We start from the raw sequence: 17,097 nt of genomic DNA, 5'->3' as shown, positions 1-17,097 counted from the left end.
CACTCGCAAAAGCAATTTCTTTCTTTAATGAATAAAACCTTGCTGCACTGCAGGGGGCATATGTAACATGCGCAGAGAGTTAGATTTGGGTGTAACTTTGTTTCTGTGCAGGGTAAATACTGGCTGTTTATTTTTTACAATGCAATATAGATATCAGTTTGAAGTACAAACCCCACTGAAATCTAATTCTCTCTGCACATTACATCTGCCCCCATGCAGTGCAGCATGGTTTTGTCCATTAAAGAGAGAATTTGCCTTTACGAGTGAACCACAGTCAGACCCTTTGTGATCCTGGTTCACTCGCATGTGGGTTGAAGTGGTGAAGGCTGCACATTTGGGTTAGGGTTACCCATTTACAGTATAACAGATGTAAAAGGGATGTATTATTTAGTATACAAATTTAATTTTGATTGATAACAAAACATTACACAATTTTTTTCCATCTAGGAGTGAAATTTGAGGAATATTGAATATTTTGAAATATTCATTAACTGCGGCGATTTGGGGCCTTTTCGGTGTCATGTAACAGGGGCAGATGTTAAAAACCTTGGAGACCGATAAATTGGAGAGAGATAATGCATACCTCCCAAGGCCACGTTTTTGCCGCTGTGGGGGCATAGCCAACGTTCTGTGAGCTGCTGGTCATGCACCCAACTCCTATGCCCCCTCCTCCGTTGCAGGGGGACTCCCAACTGCCCCACCACCACAGGACACTGCCGGGTGGGACACGGGACAGTCCACAAAAAATTAAAAAACAGATCCGATTGGCTGGTCAATTCCCCATGCCAGACATGCCTTCCGTTCTATCCATCCTCTACCTTTAGGCACAATTCCAATACATATTCCTGGTTACAGACCATCCTTTGCAGCGGCAGCAGATCCATCGTTCCATATCTACATGGGCCATCTTTTGTACTTTGAAGTGTTAAATAAAAAGCTTCCTTCTGTCCGGACAGAACATTCGTCACCCAGAACACAATCTGAAAGCTGAGCTGAGTGTTGTATCTTCACTGGCAGGAATGTCCTCCTGTGTGTACATGTGACCGTGGCAAGATCACTCTGGGCAGACATTGGCATTTTCCAGCCTGACAGGTGGACAAATAAGGGACTTTTATCCAGTGGAATCTCATGGGAAAAAAATTAGGTAGAGTCACTTAGCGGACACAGACTCTCTCTCTCCCTTATAGTCGGTATAAATGACCATGCAGATAACCATCTCTACCTCCATTTATCTTTCATGCTTTCCTAGGTAATATATATCTCATCTATCATCTAGGTCACATTCAGCTACAGTAACTTGGCCATCTTATCCTCATATTTATCTAGTCACTCATATTGCACCATTTGCCACAGCAGTAGACTGTGTAATAATGGTTAGCATTACTGCCTCACAGCACTGAGGTCATGGGTTCTATCCCCACCATGTGTTATATATACGGGGCAGTACGGACGGTGTAATGGTTATTTATTTATTTATTTATTAACAGTTTCTTATATAGCGCAGCATATTCCGTTGCGCTTTACAATAGCAGACAGTGAAACAACAAAACAGGGTATTTACAGACAGTCAAAATGTAGGAGGGCCCTGCTCGCAAGCTTACAATCTATAGGGAAATAGGCATTGATACATAAGGATAGATACTGTATTCTTTATTGCATCGATTCCACCAGAACGCAAGGTTATAGCATTACTGCCTCACAGCACTGAGGTCATTGGTTCTATCCCCACCATGTGTTATATATACGGGGCAGTACGGACGGTGTAATGGTTATAGCATTACTGCCTCACAGCACTGAGGTCATGGGTTCTATCCCCACCATGTGTTATATATACTGGGCAGTACGGATGGTGTAATGGTTAGCATTACTGCCTCACAGCACTGAGGTCCTGGGTTCTATCCCCACCATGTGTTATATATACACGGGGCAGTACGGACGGTGTAATGGTTACATTACTGCCTCACAGCACTGAGGTCATGGGTTCGATCCCCACCATGTGTTATATATACAGGGCAGTACGGACGGTGTAATTTATTTATTTTATTTATTTACAGGTTCTTATATAGCGCAGCAGATTCCGTTGCGCTTTACAATAGTAGACAGTGATAAAACAAACTGGGTAACAACATACAGACTTGGAGGTAGGAGGGCCCTGCTGCAAGCTTACAATCTATAGGGAAATAGGGGGAAACACAAGGACAGGCACCAGTAATACCATAGCAGTCCCACCAAGTTACAAGTCCAGAAGGGTAGCTATATAATACATAAGTGCCTCGGAGGGTTATGCATGTAGAACTTAAACATTATAGGCTTGCCTGAAGAGGTGAGTTTTCAGGGAACGCTTGAATGTTTGGAGGCTATTGGAGAGTCTTATTGTGCGTGGAAGGGCATTCCATAGGATGGGAGCAGCCCGATGAAAGTCCTGTAATAGTGAATGGGAGCTGGTGATCCGTGCAGAAGAGAGACGCAGATCTTGTGCAGAGCGGAGTGGTCGAGATGGGAGATATTTTGTGATAAGTAGAGAGATATATGCTGGTGCAGTATGGTTAATAGCTTTATAAGTTAGTAGAAGTGTTTTGTATTGAATACGGTAAGATACAGGTAACCAATGGAGGGACTGGCAGAGCGGATCAGCAGATGATGAGCGTCTTGCAAGGAAGATCAGCCTAGCAGCAGCATTTAAAATGGATTGTAGTGGTGAGAGTCTGTTCTTGGGAAGACCAGTCAGGAGACTATTGCAATAATCAATGCGGGATATAATGAGTGCATGTATAAGAGATTTAGTAGTTTCTTGTGTGAGATACGGTCGTATTTTGGATATGTTCTTTAGATGCATGTAACATGATTTGGAGACAGATTGAATGTGGGGAAGAAAGGACAGGTCAGAGTCGAGGATGACCCCTAAGCAACGAGCTTGTGGGGTAGGGTAGATGGTCGAGTTGTCAACAGTGATGGAGATATCAGGATGGTAACTGTTCTTAGTTGGCGAGAATATAAGTAATTCTGTTTTTGAAATATTGATTTTGAGTTGGCGGGAAGACATCCAAGATGAGATGGCAGAGAGACATTCTGAAACTCGGCCCAAAACCACTGGTGACAAGTCTGGGGTTGATAGATAGATTTGAGTATCATCCGCATATAAGTGATACTGAAATCCGAAAGAGCTTATTAGTTTGCCAAGAGAAGAAGTATAGATGGAGAACAGCAGAGGACCTAAGACTGAGCCTTGCGGAACTCCGACTGACAGAGGTAGTGAAGAGGAAGTAGAGTCAGAGAAGCGAACGCTGAAAGAGCGATCAGATAGGTAAGATGTGAACCAGGAAAGGGCTGTATCATTAAGACCTAGGGAGTGTAGTGTTTCTACAAGAAGAGTGTGATCCACAGTGTCAAATGCAGCAGATAGATCTAAAAGAATAAGTAGTGAGTAATGGCCTTTAGCCTTAGCAGTTACCAGATCATTCACCACTTTAGTCAGTGCTGTCTCAGTGGAGTGTTGAGAGCGGAAGCCTGACTGAAGCGGGTCTAGTAATGGTTATAGCATTACTGCCTCACAGCACTGAGGTCATGGGTTCGATCCCCACCATGTGTTATATATACGGGGCAGTACGGACGGTGTAATGGTTATAGCATTACTGCCTCACAGCGCTGAGGTCATGGGTTCTATCCCCACCATGTGTTATATATATACGGGGCAGTACGGATGGTGTAATGGTTAAAGCATTACTGTCTCACAGCACTGAGGTCATGGGTTCTATCCCCACCATGTGTTATATATACGGGGCAGTACAGATGGTGTAATGGTTATAGCATTACTGCCTCACAGCGCTGAGGTCATGGGTTCGATCCCCACCATGTGTTATATATACGGGGCAGTACGGACGGTGTAATGGTTATAGCATTACTGTCTCACAGCACTGAGGTCATGGGTTCTATCCCCACCATGTGTTATATATACGGGGCAGTACAGATGGTGTAATGGTTATAGCATTACTGCCTCACAGCGCTGAGGTCATGGGTTCGATCCCCACCATGTGTTATATATACGGGGCAGTACGGACGGTGTAATGGTTATAGCATTACTGTCTCACAGCACTGAGGTCATGGGTTCTATCCCCACCATGTGTTATATATACTGGGCAGTACGGATGGTGTAATGGTTAGCATTACTGCCTCACAGCACTGAGGTCCTGGGTTCTATCCCCACCATGTGTTATATATACACGGGGCAGTACGGACGGTGTAATGGTTACATTACTGCCTCACAGCACTGAGGTCATGGGTTCGATCCCCACCATGTGTTATATATACGGGGCAGTACGGACGGTGTAATGGTTATAGCATTACTGCCTCACAGCACTGAGGTCATGGGTTCGATCCCCACCATGTGTTATATATACGGGGCAGTACGGACGGTGTAATGGTTATAGCATTACTGCCTCACAGCGCTGAGGTCATGGGTTCGATCCCCACCATGTGTTACATATACGGGGCAGTACGGACGGTGTAATGGTTATAGCATTACTGTCTCACAGCACTGAGGTCATGGCTTCGATCCCCACCATGTGTTATATATACGGGGCAGTACGGATGGTGTAATGGTTATATAGCATTACTGCCTCACAGCGCTGAGGTCATGGGTTCTATCCCCACCATGTGTTATATATACGGGGCAGTACGGATGGTGTAATGGTTATAGCATTACTGTCTCACAGCACTGAGGTCATGGGTTCTATCCCCACCATGTGTTATATATACGGGGCAGTACGGATGGTGTAATGGTTAGCATTACTGCCTCACAGCGCTGAGGTCATGGGTTCTATCCCCACCATGTGTTATATATACGGGGCAGTACGGATGGTGTAATGGTTATAGCATTACTGCCTCACAGCACTGAGGTCATGGGTTCTATCCCCACCATGTGTTATATATACGGGGCAGTACGGATGGTGTAATGGTTATAGCATTACTGCCTCACAGCACTGAGGTCATGGGTTCTATCCCCACCATGTGTTATATATACGGGGCAGTACGGACGGTGTAATTGTTAGTATTACTGCCTCACAGCAATGAGGTCATGCGTTCCATACCCACCGTGGCCCTAACTGTGCGGAGTTTGTATATTCTCCCCGTGCTTGCATGGGTTTCCTCCGGGTACTCCGGTTTCCTCCCACAACCCAAAAATATACTGGTAGGTTAATTAGCTCTCAACAAAAATGAACCCAGAATGTCTGTGTGTGCGTGTACATGTGGTAGGGAATGTAGATTGTAAGCTCCACTGGGGCAGGGACTGATGTGAGTGTTGACTATATAATATAAACTCATATCACAGGTCCAATCTGATCTTTGAACTTTTTTAAGTGTCAATATCTAAAAAATGCTGTAAACAAATGTAGAGGTGGAATCTAGGACGCGCCGCGCGTTTCGCTTCTGCCATGGACAGAGTGTGACAGGAAGGACCTGAGATACTTCTTCGCAAAATATAACAAATATCAGGGAATCCTGCCCACCCTAGCAGGACTACAGGAGAAGGACTCTACAAGGACAGCCTGGGTACAACATGACTCTGTCTTAGGGGCCAATCCTGTTAGGTGTGATGTGCCATTGCCACGGTGTTTGAACTGCCACCCCTCACGAGCCCTCATTCGCTCAATTGCTAGGAATCTTATGAGGCAGCGAGCACTTTGGGGCTAATTCACGTAAAGTGTCTGCCGTGATAATTTGCTTCGGCAATGTCACGGCTAATAGGATTTACCCCAATGTATTGCTGAGCACAGGAAGGGTTTCATCCATAGTTACCTCCCCTCCTGCATTCTGCAGGAGACTCCCTGAAATAGCAGCAATCTCCCTCTCTCCCTCATTAGTCTAGCAATCTCCCTCATTTCCCCTAGCCCACATTACACTGTTACATAATAGTTACCTCCCCTCCTGCATTCTGCAGGAGACTCCCTGACATAGCAGCAATCTCCCTCCCCCCCTCATTAGTCTAGCAATCTCCCTCATGTCACCTAGCCCACATTACACTGTTACATTTTTGGGGAAAAAGGAATGAGAAATAGATACATTTACATTGAATCATCAGCACCATTTCCCAGCAGTTTACCAAGTACAGTATCTCTTACTAACTGCTTTGGGGCTCATCTACATTTGGATATAAGTCATTTTAAAAGATTCCTCTCAGATGTAGCAGTAAACAGCCACGCTTCTACTACCAACTATAATCTCCCTGAAACTGTTTTTCAAAAGTAGGCAAGTATGGTTTAATCTCCGTCACATCCATGGGTAACACATTTCAGTCTAGAAAACATTAGGTGCACCTCCGTTGTGCTGGCATTCTGGGGCAGTTGTTTATTGCCCATCACTAGACAAGAACGCAGAATGCAGAGGGTCAGAAAAATAACACTAGAACCACCGGTCCGGTACAATATCCTCCTACAAGATCCCAATGTACATGAAGGCAATGAGAGCTTGGCTGGTGCATTCTTGTGAATATCCTGCATGAATTGTGGGCATTCCTCCACAGTGACAAATGGAGCAGTAATTGGAGCAGTGTGCCCAGTTTTTACTGTACCCTTTATGGCATTTTTCTATGGAGCTGAGGGATCATTGTTTAAAGGCACATTTAAGTCACTAACCATCTCGGATGCCATCATTGCATCACTGTTACTTGAGGGCAACTTTTGTTGGCTTTCTTGTCATATTCTAAAACTGTAATTTTATCCCATTTCCTGATGCCAAGTATCAGTCTGGAGCAGCTGCTAGAAAATCTGTATAATCTCTCAGAGTGCTCGGGCTGAAATCTGTGACTCACAACCGTAAAGAGGAATATAGACTGGATGGTCCTCTGTACTTCCTGGGTGCACGGGCCGGACACACTCCGTTCTGGGTTAGAGAAGGGATGGCTAATATTCAGTAAACTGTGAACATTGCCCACGTTCTGATTAACCCACAAACCCACCCCTGTACCCCAATTATACAATTACAATATAGAGAACAAATGAGAGAGAGAGAGAGAGAGAGAGAGAGAGAGAGAGAGAGAGAGAGAGAGACAGAGTCTAAAATAACAGACAACAGATTTTCCAGACACCTTGAATCACTGACTGAGATTAGAAAAGTCATCAGCCTGATGGTCAGCAATATGGAGTCGTGACCCCATGCTGAGAAGGTCGGGAGCCACTTTGGGTTCAGGACCCACAGTTTGAGAACCGCTGGCTTACAGTATAATACACGTCCGTGCTAATGCGACACAGACATGTTTGGGATACATATTTGGTTCCTAATTAAGGGAGTTTCATCCTTATTCTGTGAACACAGCCTCATGCCCTGTCCACCATTAAGCTGAACGAACCCCCTGGCGAGCGGGAAGACCCCCCCATCGGGACCGTGGGGGCGAATGCGGAACCTAACGATGAGGTCTGAATCGGCCCCCTATATGTATAAGATCTTCCACCTATTCATCATACTATGTAAACGTGTGAAGAACAATTATAATATGGATTGACAAAGTTTCATATCTATCATTATGTGTATCTGTCACTTTTGGGAGAAGGAAGTAAACCCCTTATTTAATGTAAAGTCTATTTTCTTCTTCCTGTATTTCGCTGCCTGTCTGTCCAGCTGACTCGCTGTCATCAGCCACTTTATACCAGGCTGACCGTGACCGTAGCTAATACGGTGTTTGTGTGATAGGTAATACCCTCTCTGCAGAGGTTGAGACCCTACATTTACTCTTCCCCCCGGAGACCTGTTTAATAAAGTTACCGACAGATAGGCCCTGAAATAAGCTGACTGACATCTACCACCTTCCACCCGGCAGAACACTTGCACACCAATTAAAATTGCCCTTGATTGTGTTACTCACACAGAACATATTTGGCCTTAATTACCTGATCATTAATTATTCCAATTAGAGATGAGCAATGATATGAATCAAGTATCTAAAGAAAAAGTCTGTCTGACCTTTTTTTTTAGGGGGTGATTTACAGTTAATTTTCTGTGGAAACAAAGCTCAGAACACGTGGAAATGTAAAGATTTTAAAAGGCAAATAAAAAAGCCAGATGACTCATCAAATAAAAAAAAACCACGCCAAATAAATCATCAAATGCGCCATTTAAGTTTTTTTTTTTTTTAAGCGATAACGTGTGCTCCGTCTTTTGCAGAGATCTTGAACAATCTTAGGAGACGCTAGCAAGGATTCTAAATAAAATAAAGAAAAAAAAATCAGATTTAAACATGGAAAATCCTCATTATTGTTTGTATGGTTTGGAAAACCAGCGAATGGAGTGAGAGGAATTCAACCAAGTAGGCTTGAAACGCTTGTGGTTACAAGGATTTGGTAAGAATCTGTGGCATGAAAGTAACGAATGTCCAGATATGGTCAGTCTTCATAAATAAATGGATTGTTTATCATCAGGATAAGAGACTATAAAATCATCATTATCACCACCCATTAATAAATAGGCCCCTAGACATTTGAATTTTTTTTTAAAAAAAACACCTGACTTTGCAATGAGATTTTGTGCATTTTTAAAAACGTTGCCCAGGTTGCCAACCCAGTTATTCGCACCTAAAATCACAATAACCACGGGCAATGCCTGCATAACATCAGTTTGGATTATCTGTAATTTCTTACATAATTAATTCTAAACAACTGCCAACAATTTCAAATAATAATATCAAATACGTGAGTGTCATAGGGGCAGATTTATTAATATTAAGGTTTTAAATGCAATATTTTTTTAATTAAAAACAGTAAGAAAATTAATGTTTTCCCAGACGCATCAATAAATATTCAGAATAAGGGGTGCTCCGATAGGAGCCTGTGCCTGTGATGTGTAGATGTAAAGTGATTGCCAAGGCGGTCACTTTACGATCTTGTTTGTAGACCAGACGCGCTACTGCATTTGCCTTGTCATCACACCATTGCCGAGGACCATTGCTGTTCTTGGGTCATTTCTCTGCACACCTCCTCTGGTCAGCCAGCGACTGCTACTTCTCCACCGATTGCCACTTCTTTCGCACAAACCCAAGTCTTCTCCACAGTGCCCCTAATCTATGGAATGAGATTCTACTAGACTTTCCTCCAACATCCACTGCTTCGATCACTCGCTCAAAACCCACTTATTTACTCTGGCCTACTGGATCGCTACTTGATTCCATCTTACATATCCTTAACTGACTCCCCAATATTGCTTCTCCTTCCTATTGCTGTGATTTTAGAATGTAACCTTATTGATAGATGGCCCTCCTTCTGGTGGGTGGACTCTTGGCCATGCTGCGAGGAGAGAATGGACTCCTGCCCATGCCGCAAGGAGAAGGTGGACTCCGGCCATACCACGAGGTGAAGGAGGACTCCCGGCCATACCGCAAAGTGAAGGAGGACTCCCGGCCATACCACAAGGAGAAGGTGGACTCCCGGCCATACCGCAAGGTGAAGGTGGATTCATGGGCCACAACTCATGAAAAATCATCTTATGTTAGAGTGAGATTCCTCCATTATTAGAACAATAAAACTCGTGTCATCTCCCTCCCACAAACGGGACCATCACCGTATATGGCTGCTGGTTTAAAGGCCTTCATTTGTCAAATAAATATTGTTTGAAAGCATTTATACATCCGTTATCCTCCTCCTACTCTCGGAGGCAAATTGTCATCAATGACTGGCGATAAGCGGCTACATACAGTACATAAATAAGCATTTATTTACTAAGATGGGAGTTCTATTAAAGATGTTGCGCATAGCAACCAATCAGAATCTACTCCTCATTAAATTTAGCACCTTCTAGAAGATAACTGATTAGTTGCCCATAGCAACATCCCATCTGCAATAGAACGCCCATCTTATTAAAATAAACCCCATAGTGTTTAACGAGACCAGCTTAGTTAATAATATAATTAGTAAATAATATATTGTACGGGAAGCAGTCCGGCTCCTTCACTCAACCCATTCTAAGTTATTTAAGACAACAGAAATCCCCTACAATCGCCCACTAAGAGAAATGATTCCATCGTATTAGTCATATAAGATTTCCCGACTGCGCAGTAATATAATATTTTTCTATTATAAAATCCAGCCTGTTCCCCGAGGACAGAGACATTAGGCAGATATCAATATACCATCTAATATTCAATGACCTGTAATAAAAAATTAGCCAGGCAAAGTAATTCAAGAATATCTTTTCCGTTGGGATATTTTGAGTTTGGTTTAGGCTTGGCACCTGGAATATGGGTCAGATGTAAGCCACAGGGAAACTGATCTTTCCATTTGGGGAAAGGTCTCTGTTACTTCCAGCAGAAGACCTTGTCGTTATTATTATTGTAGCCTAAGTTACTCCAAGGCGGTGCTGCTCTACAGTAGAAAGTGGCGTGGACTCGCGCTAATCCATTCATTAGGGGAATCTTTACCCAGGAAAAAAAATATACACACACACAAATCATATAACATATATAGAGTTTTCCAATCTACTAGGGAGCAGACTTTTCCCAGATGTCCATCCAGGCCAGGGCTCAGGGACTGGACATTGGTTTCCGGTTTGAGATCAGACTACAGCGTGGTCCATAAGTGTACAAACACTCATAGATGTGAATAGAGGCCAGGCGCATGCTCACAGCATCCATTCTTTCGAGAGACTGACTAAAAGCATGGCCAGCAGCTCCCAGAATGCTGAGCATACCCCTAGAGTAGGGATGTGGGGAACCTTCGGCCCTCCAGCTCTTGTGGAACTACACATCCCAGCATGCCTTGTTACAGTTTTGCTATGTGGCCATGTTACAACTGTTGCAGGGCATGCTGGGAAGTGTAGTTCAACAACAGCCGAAGGTTCGCCATCCCTGCCCTAGAGGGACGAAGACAGGGGTTGCGGCATTTCCCACTAAGCCACGCTCCCTTGGACACCGCGCATTTATCAAATTCTCCGCTCACAGAACAACCTTATCTGCAGGAATATTACAGTGTGCTGCCACCTCACACCAACATTTATTAATACACAAAATGTCAGCCAGCAAGGAACAAGTCACTCAGCAAAGCATCACCAGACAAGAGTTGGGCTTCAGTGCAATATAACTGAGGGTTTTAGGTGTCGAATCTGATACTGAAATAACCGTGAGGGAAAGAGAGCTCAGCAAACTTACCAGCAGAGTGTTCCATTCATTTCTAAGCTGTGCAGTCTCCAGATCAACATGGAGAACACCTATCTGCTGAAGGGTTCTTCAGCAGATAGGTCACCTCACTAGGCTTCGTCGCCATGCTCATCAGGGTCACATCGTGTGTCCCAACACATTACTGCCATCACCAGCGGTAACATTTTCGCCTGCAGTCCCAGCTTTTAAAAGCCATGTCCTAGAAACATTTGTCCTTATTTTTCAACATCAATCAATTACACAATATATATATTTTGACATTTTATATTTTGTGAAGACGAGATAGGCTGTGTAATCCCACTGAGAAGATTGCTCATGAAACTAGAGCACAAAGTGCCCTTGAAACTGAGATTCGGTGAAAACTGAAAATGTCTGGACACCGGAACGCTGGACCAGACCGGCGGCTCCTTGCAGCAAACTCTACCAGTCCGGAACATACAGCTTGGTGCTGTTCTACATATGGCTGATGTCCCATCTGGGTGGGTGGGTGTCTGTGATAGCGGTCAACGGTGAGGAGACAGAGAGGGAGATTACAGCCTCCCCATATGATCCGAGTATGGGATAATAACCAATATGGTCTGGACCATACGCCCCATACTGTCTATACAGTACATGCCACACTGTCATAGACACCCATCCGTATGAGACTACGGCCGGTAGTGTCGGACTGGGGCATAAAGGGACCACTGGGAAATGTAGTGATACAGGCCCTTGTTTAGAAGTGTGGCCAGTCGTCAGAGTGGGTGTGGCCAGCATCCACAGAGGTTTGACTAATCATTAGGTGCATGGTCTTGGCCCCTTGGTAAGCAGTAAATTCGGCTAGTCCATGCATGATCATGTAAAGATTAACAATGGCATGGTTTGCTGCTGTGAGCCAGTTTGGCATCAGGACCATTTTTATGGAGTCCTCTGCAAACTATAGAAGCTGTAAGTAACTCTAAGATCACGGAGTATGGAAGTGCTAAAATTACTGACTGAGGAAGCGCTAAAATTACTGAGGGGGTTATTCTAGTCCATTCTTTCTGACAAAATCCTTCTTAGATGGACAAAACCATGTGCACTGCGGGTGGGGCAGATGTAACTTGTGCAGAGAGAATTAGATTTGGGTGGGGGTTTTCTTCAAAGTGAGATCTATATTGAAGTGTAAAATCATGCAGTCAGTATTTTCCCTGCACAGAAACAAAATAAAATAACTCACCCAAATCTAATTCTCTCTGCACATGTTACATCTGCCCCCCTGCAGTGCACATGGTTTTGTCCATCTAAGAAGGATTTTGTCAGAAAGAATGAACTAGAATAAACCCCTGAGTGAGGAAGCGCTAAAATTACTGAGTGAGGAAGCGCTAAAATTACTGTAAGGAAGCGCTAAATAACTACAGGCATAAGCTCAGATAGATACACTTGGATATATCCAGTGTATCAGGGGAAATAAACGTATCTGTCTATAATGCTCTATTACGTTCGTACGGTAAATAAGAAAACAGCAACCCATATACAGTACATACAAGTCTTATGTACAAATGTCATTTCTTATATACAGTATCTGATGCAGAAATCGCAGGAATATCATTCAGCGTCTTTGGATCTGTATGATAATCACAGTTCTTTCCTTACAGCTGTTTCCACCATGATGAATCTGATCTCGTACAATGCAGATATGAGCAATGTTCCCGAATACGAGGCACAATTCTGACACCGGACACCAGAATATTTTACAGCACGAACACATAACTCATACAGGACGGACAACCTAGGTGCCTGGGAGAGAGCGCCGTAAGACTTGCTGTAACTCACGGTAATCTGTATTGGCACGTGCTGTCTCTGGAGACTGCACGCTTGTTGTCTCTGGTCGGTTCCAGACTTATATCTTCTCAAACATGTGGCAAAGACTTCACTGAACATACATGTGATTTGGTTCTATCTGTAGAACACACTTTGGGTTTAACTGACTGGTGCCCGGCCTTTCTGGACCAGCTAGACCCCAAGAGTTGGGGTTTGATTTAGGTAAGAACCCCAAAAGAGACCGTTCCCAACAGACTGTATTACAGATGTAATTAGAATGATCATGCCCCTCTAGGGATGGCCATCCCTACTTCTGATCTGCTGAGCATCTCTCTTGGGTCTGTGTGATGGGGACACAGCACTTATAGTCACAACAAACATTGGCAACTGTAGTGCCACATTGCAACAATACGACAGACACAAGGCCAGTCACTGCTCTAGAACCCAGCGGTGGGTGCGTCTCTGTACTGGGGGACATTGTAAATGCTGCTGTATGGAAAGTGCTAGTAAGTGTCATACGCTAGATCAGGCATGTCCAACATTGGCCCTCCAGATGTTTTGAAACTACACATCCCAGCATGCTTTGCCACAGTTTTGCTATTAGAGAATGCTAAAACTATTGCAAAGCATGCTGGGATGTGTAGTTTCAAAACATCTGGAGGGTCAACGTTGGACATGCCTGCGCTAGATTGTTCAGAGTAGAAAATAGCTTTGCTTCATTGTTTTACTGGGGTGTGGATTGAAAGGTCTACAGTGATTAGTAAGTCGACATGCAATAGGTTGACATGTTGAAAAAGTCCAACATTAGAAAGGTCGACACATGGTCAACACATTTTGTTTCAATGTCGACACCTGTCAATATGGGCCCTCCATTAATGTAACACTTCGCTCAACATGCTTCAGGCCTGGTGCCTTGCTCTGCACAAAGTGGGAAAAACTATTGTAGTTTTTTTTAATGTGTCAACCTTTTCAATTTTGGCTGTTGCATGTCGACCTAGACACTGTAGTATCAGACCTTTCACATGCCTCCCGTTTTACCGATATCGGTAATAAAAAAGGGAACAGGCCTTAAAATGGCTGACACACCTATCATACTAAATACTGTAATTGCAAAAGTTTTGGTAATGAGAACCAAGTGCAGTAGAAACAGCACTATGGGCAAACGTTACGGCAGCCAGGGCCAGAGCCAGGGGTTGCAGCAGCCAGGGCCAAGTCCAGGCGTTGCGGCAGCCAGGGCCAGGCGTTGCGGCAGCCAGGGCCAGGCGTTGCGGCAGCCAGGGCCAGGCGTTGCGGCAGCCAGGGCCAGGCGCAGCGCCAGTCGTTGCGGCAGCCGTTATGGCAGCCAGGGCCAGGCGTTGCGGCAGCCAGGGCCAGGCGCAGGGCCAGTCGTTGCGGCAGCCGTTATGGCAGCCAGGGCCAGGCGTTGCGGCAGACGTTATGGCAGTCAGGGCCAGGGGCAGACATTACGGCAGTCAGGGCCAGGGGCAGACGTTACGGCAGTCAGGGCCAGGGGCAGACGTTACGGCAGTCAGGGCCAGACGTTACGGCAGCCAGGGCCAGGCGTTACGGCAGCCAGGGCCAGGCGTTACGGCAGCCAGGGCCAGGCGTTACGGCAGCCAGGGCCAAGTCCAGGCGTTACGGCAGCCAGGGCCAAGTCCAGGCATTGCGGCAGCCAGGGCCAGGCCTTGCAGCAGCCAGGGCCAGGCGTTGCGGCAGACGTTACGGCAGTCAGGGCCAGGGGCAGACGTTACGGCAGTCAGGGCCAGGGGCAGACGTTACGGCAGTCAGGGGCAGACGTTACGGCAGTCAGGGCCAGGGGCAGACGTTACGGCAGTCAGGGCCAGGGGCAGACGTTACGGCAGTCAGGGGCAGACGTTACGGCAGTCAGGGCCAGACGTTACGGCAGCAAGGGCCAGGGGCAGACGTAACGGGCTAGCTGACCGTATCCTGCAACAACCGGAAGGGGATTATTCAGAGTTGATTGCCGTTGTGCGAATTCACAATCCCATCAATTATCGAATGGCTTTTTCAGATTGTAGAGCGCAAGCCCAAGTAGCCAAAAAAATTGCGTATGGATCAAACGCAGTCCCATCGCAATTTGACGGACCAGACGCTGGCATTGGGCAATGGGCATTTTTAGGGATTGCCGGGCGATTTTGGGATGGTTCTCTGATAGCTGCGCCGGGCTCGATCAAACTGACTCGATCAAAGTGATTTTTTTTGACTGGAAAAAATCACTAGATGATTCGGGAATTGGGCAATTGCATATGGATTTGTGGGTGGATAGCAATATCTGAAATTTTTTGTTCTGGGTCTGATTCAGTTTGGCTCGTTGCACAGCGAGCCCATAAATGCCACCCAGCCAAAATCCCCCCCCCCCCCCATATTCGGTTCCATGCAATGGAATGCGTATGCAAACAAAGCCGTTCCCTGCTGGGGTTTGCACCATCGGGCTAAAACCGACTTCGCATTGCAAGGATCGATACTGAATCAGCCCCTCTGTGTGAACTGAAAGCCAAAATATCCTCTGTACCATATCTGAATTCAATCCTTTTAAAAGGTAAGCTTATTATGTATTTGTGGAGAAGTAGTTGCATTCTAACAATCACCACTAGAGGCGCTGTTATACCAAACTTGGCAACTGATATTCCGTAAACATTTATCAATGTTATTAGACATCGGCTCCCAGATCGCTTTCTTACAACGATAAATGTCTGTATAGTTGGCACATTTGCCACATTGCTCTGTACCCCAGCGTCTCCGTGTCGTGTGCAGTATTGTGCAAGAAGAATGTCAATGTTCCCGAAGATTAACCTCTGCTCAGTTGTCACTGTGACCCGCGGATACCTGATCTCAGATAGGGATCACTATCATAATGGGTTTCACACTACCAGATCATAACACTGCTATTTATCAAGATTTCTGAACCATTCATAATCTGCTCTCCAGGCAGATGATTCATTTGTAACAAAAAACTAAATTAATAGAGATTTCTGTCCATTGTGATGAGCGGAGACGTGATTTATACGTTCTCGGATTCCCGGGTTTCAAGTGATCTCCAAACATACTGAAGTACACATGATATCGGGCAGACGTATTTCAGCTTGTAACTTGCTCTGTGTCGTATCAGTTCTCAGGCGTCTGCTGTCACAATGCGGAATTCAAGGCAACCGACAAACAAGTGTGTTCCTTGCACAATAAACGTGCAATGAAAGATGTGTTCTAGGGGGGTTATTCTGGTTGAGCAGCGAGAAGTCTGATTAGCAGGCCTTCTAACGCCGCCCGCTGGGTGAGCAAATCCCCACCCCCCGCCATGTTCTGAACATCCCTTTGGCAAATATGTAATTCTGGACTATCCTATATTTGCTCCTTCCAGGTATGAGAACGGCGTGGAAGACTGTCGTCCTCTGCCCTCCTGTGTTCGCCTAGGTGCACCCAGCGTTTTTGTGGGTACGCCCAGGAAACGCTTGGTGTCCCCCGTGGGGATGCCTCCTGCCCGCCTCAATCCCGCACAGCAGCACAGCACATACGCATATGCCCTTGGGAATAGCGCAAACATCGGATCAGATTAGAATGAGGGCCTAGGTGTATAACTTTCTAGTTTGCTGAATAATTACATAGAAATCTTGACTATGGGCCTCATTTACTCAGACTTAGTCGTAAAGCAAATTTTTTCTCAAATGTGCAAAACCATGCTGCGCTGCAGGTGGGGCAGATGTAACATGTGCAGAGAGAGCGTTAGACGTGAGCGAGTATTTATTAGGACACTGCAATCTACCCAAATCCAGCTCTCTGTCTGCACATGTTACATCTACTTAAAAAAAAATATAGTATTTGCGATCAAGTCTGAATTAGGCCCTATGTACCATCCCCTGCTGTGCTGTGAGTCCTGATTACCCCCCCCCCCCCAGCCCCAGCGTCTAAAGACCAGTGACATTTGTCATAATCCATATTTACATCCATCCACCAGATGGGGCCAGTAGAGTTCAACTCTGGTCACCAAGTGACTGTTGTCTTGTCTGCAAGAGGCCGGTGGCAGCAGCTCAAGATAATCTCTAATCACCTATCTTCACATCACAACCCTAAATATGTCTCCACCATCATCAACAGCTAGATCTAGTTGTCATCATGCGTAACGCAAACACTTCATCACCATGAAGGAACAACATCAGGAGTGA

At 45.3% G+C, this 17,097-nt stretch overlaps 1 protein-coding gene across 2 annotated transcripts in view; it reads right to left on the bottom strand.

Moving 5' to 3' along the window:
• The window catches only part of SERGEF (secretion regulating guanine nucleotide exchange factor), a 461,739-nt gene that overhangs the window by 101,512 nt on the left and 343,130 nt on the right, over positions 1-17,097 (bottom strand). The window lies entirely within an intron of this gene.

This window comes from Crinia signifera, chromosome 11 (assembly GCF_055691185.1).
Source record: "Crinia signifera chromosome 11, ASM5569118v1, whole genome shotgun sequence".
Classification (NCBI taxonomy): domain Eukaryota; kingdom Metazoa; phylum Chordata; class Amphibia; order Anura; family Myobatrachidae; genus Crinia; species Crinia signifera.
This window is presented reverse-complemented; position numbering and strand designations above follow the sequence as displayed.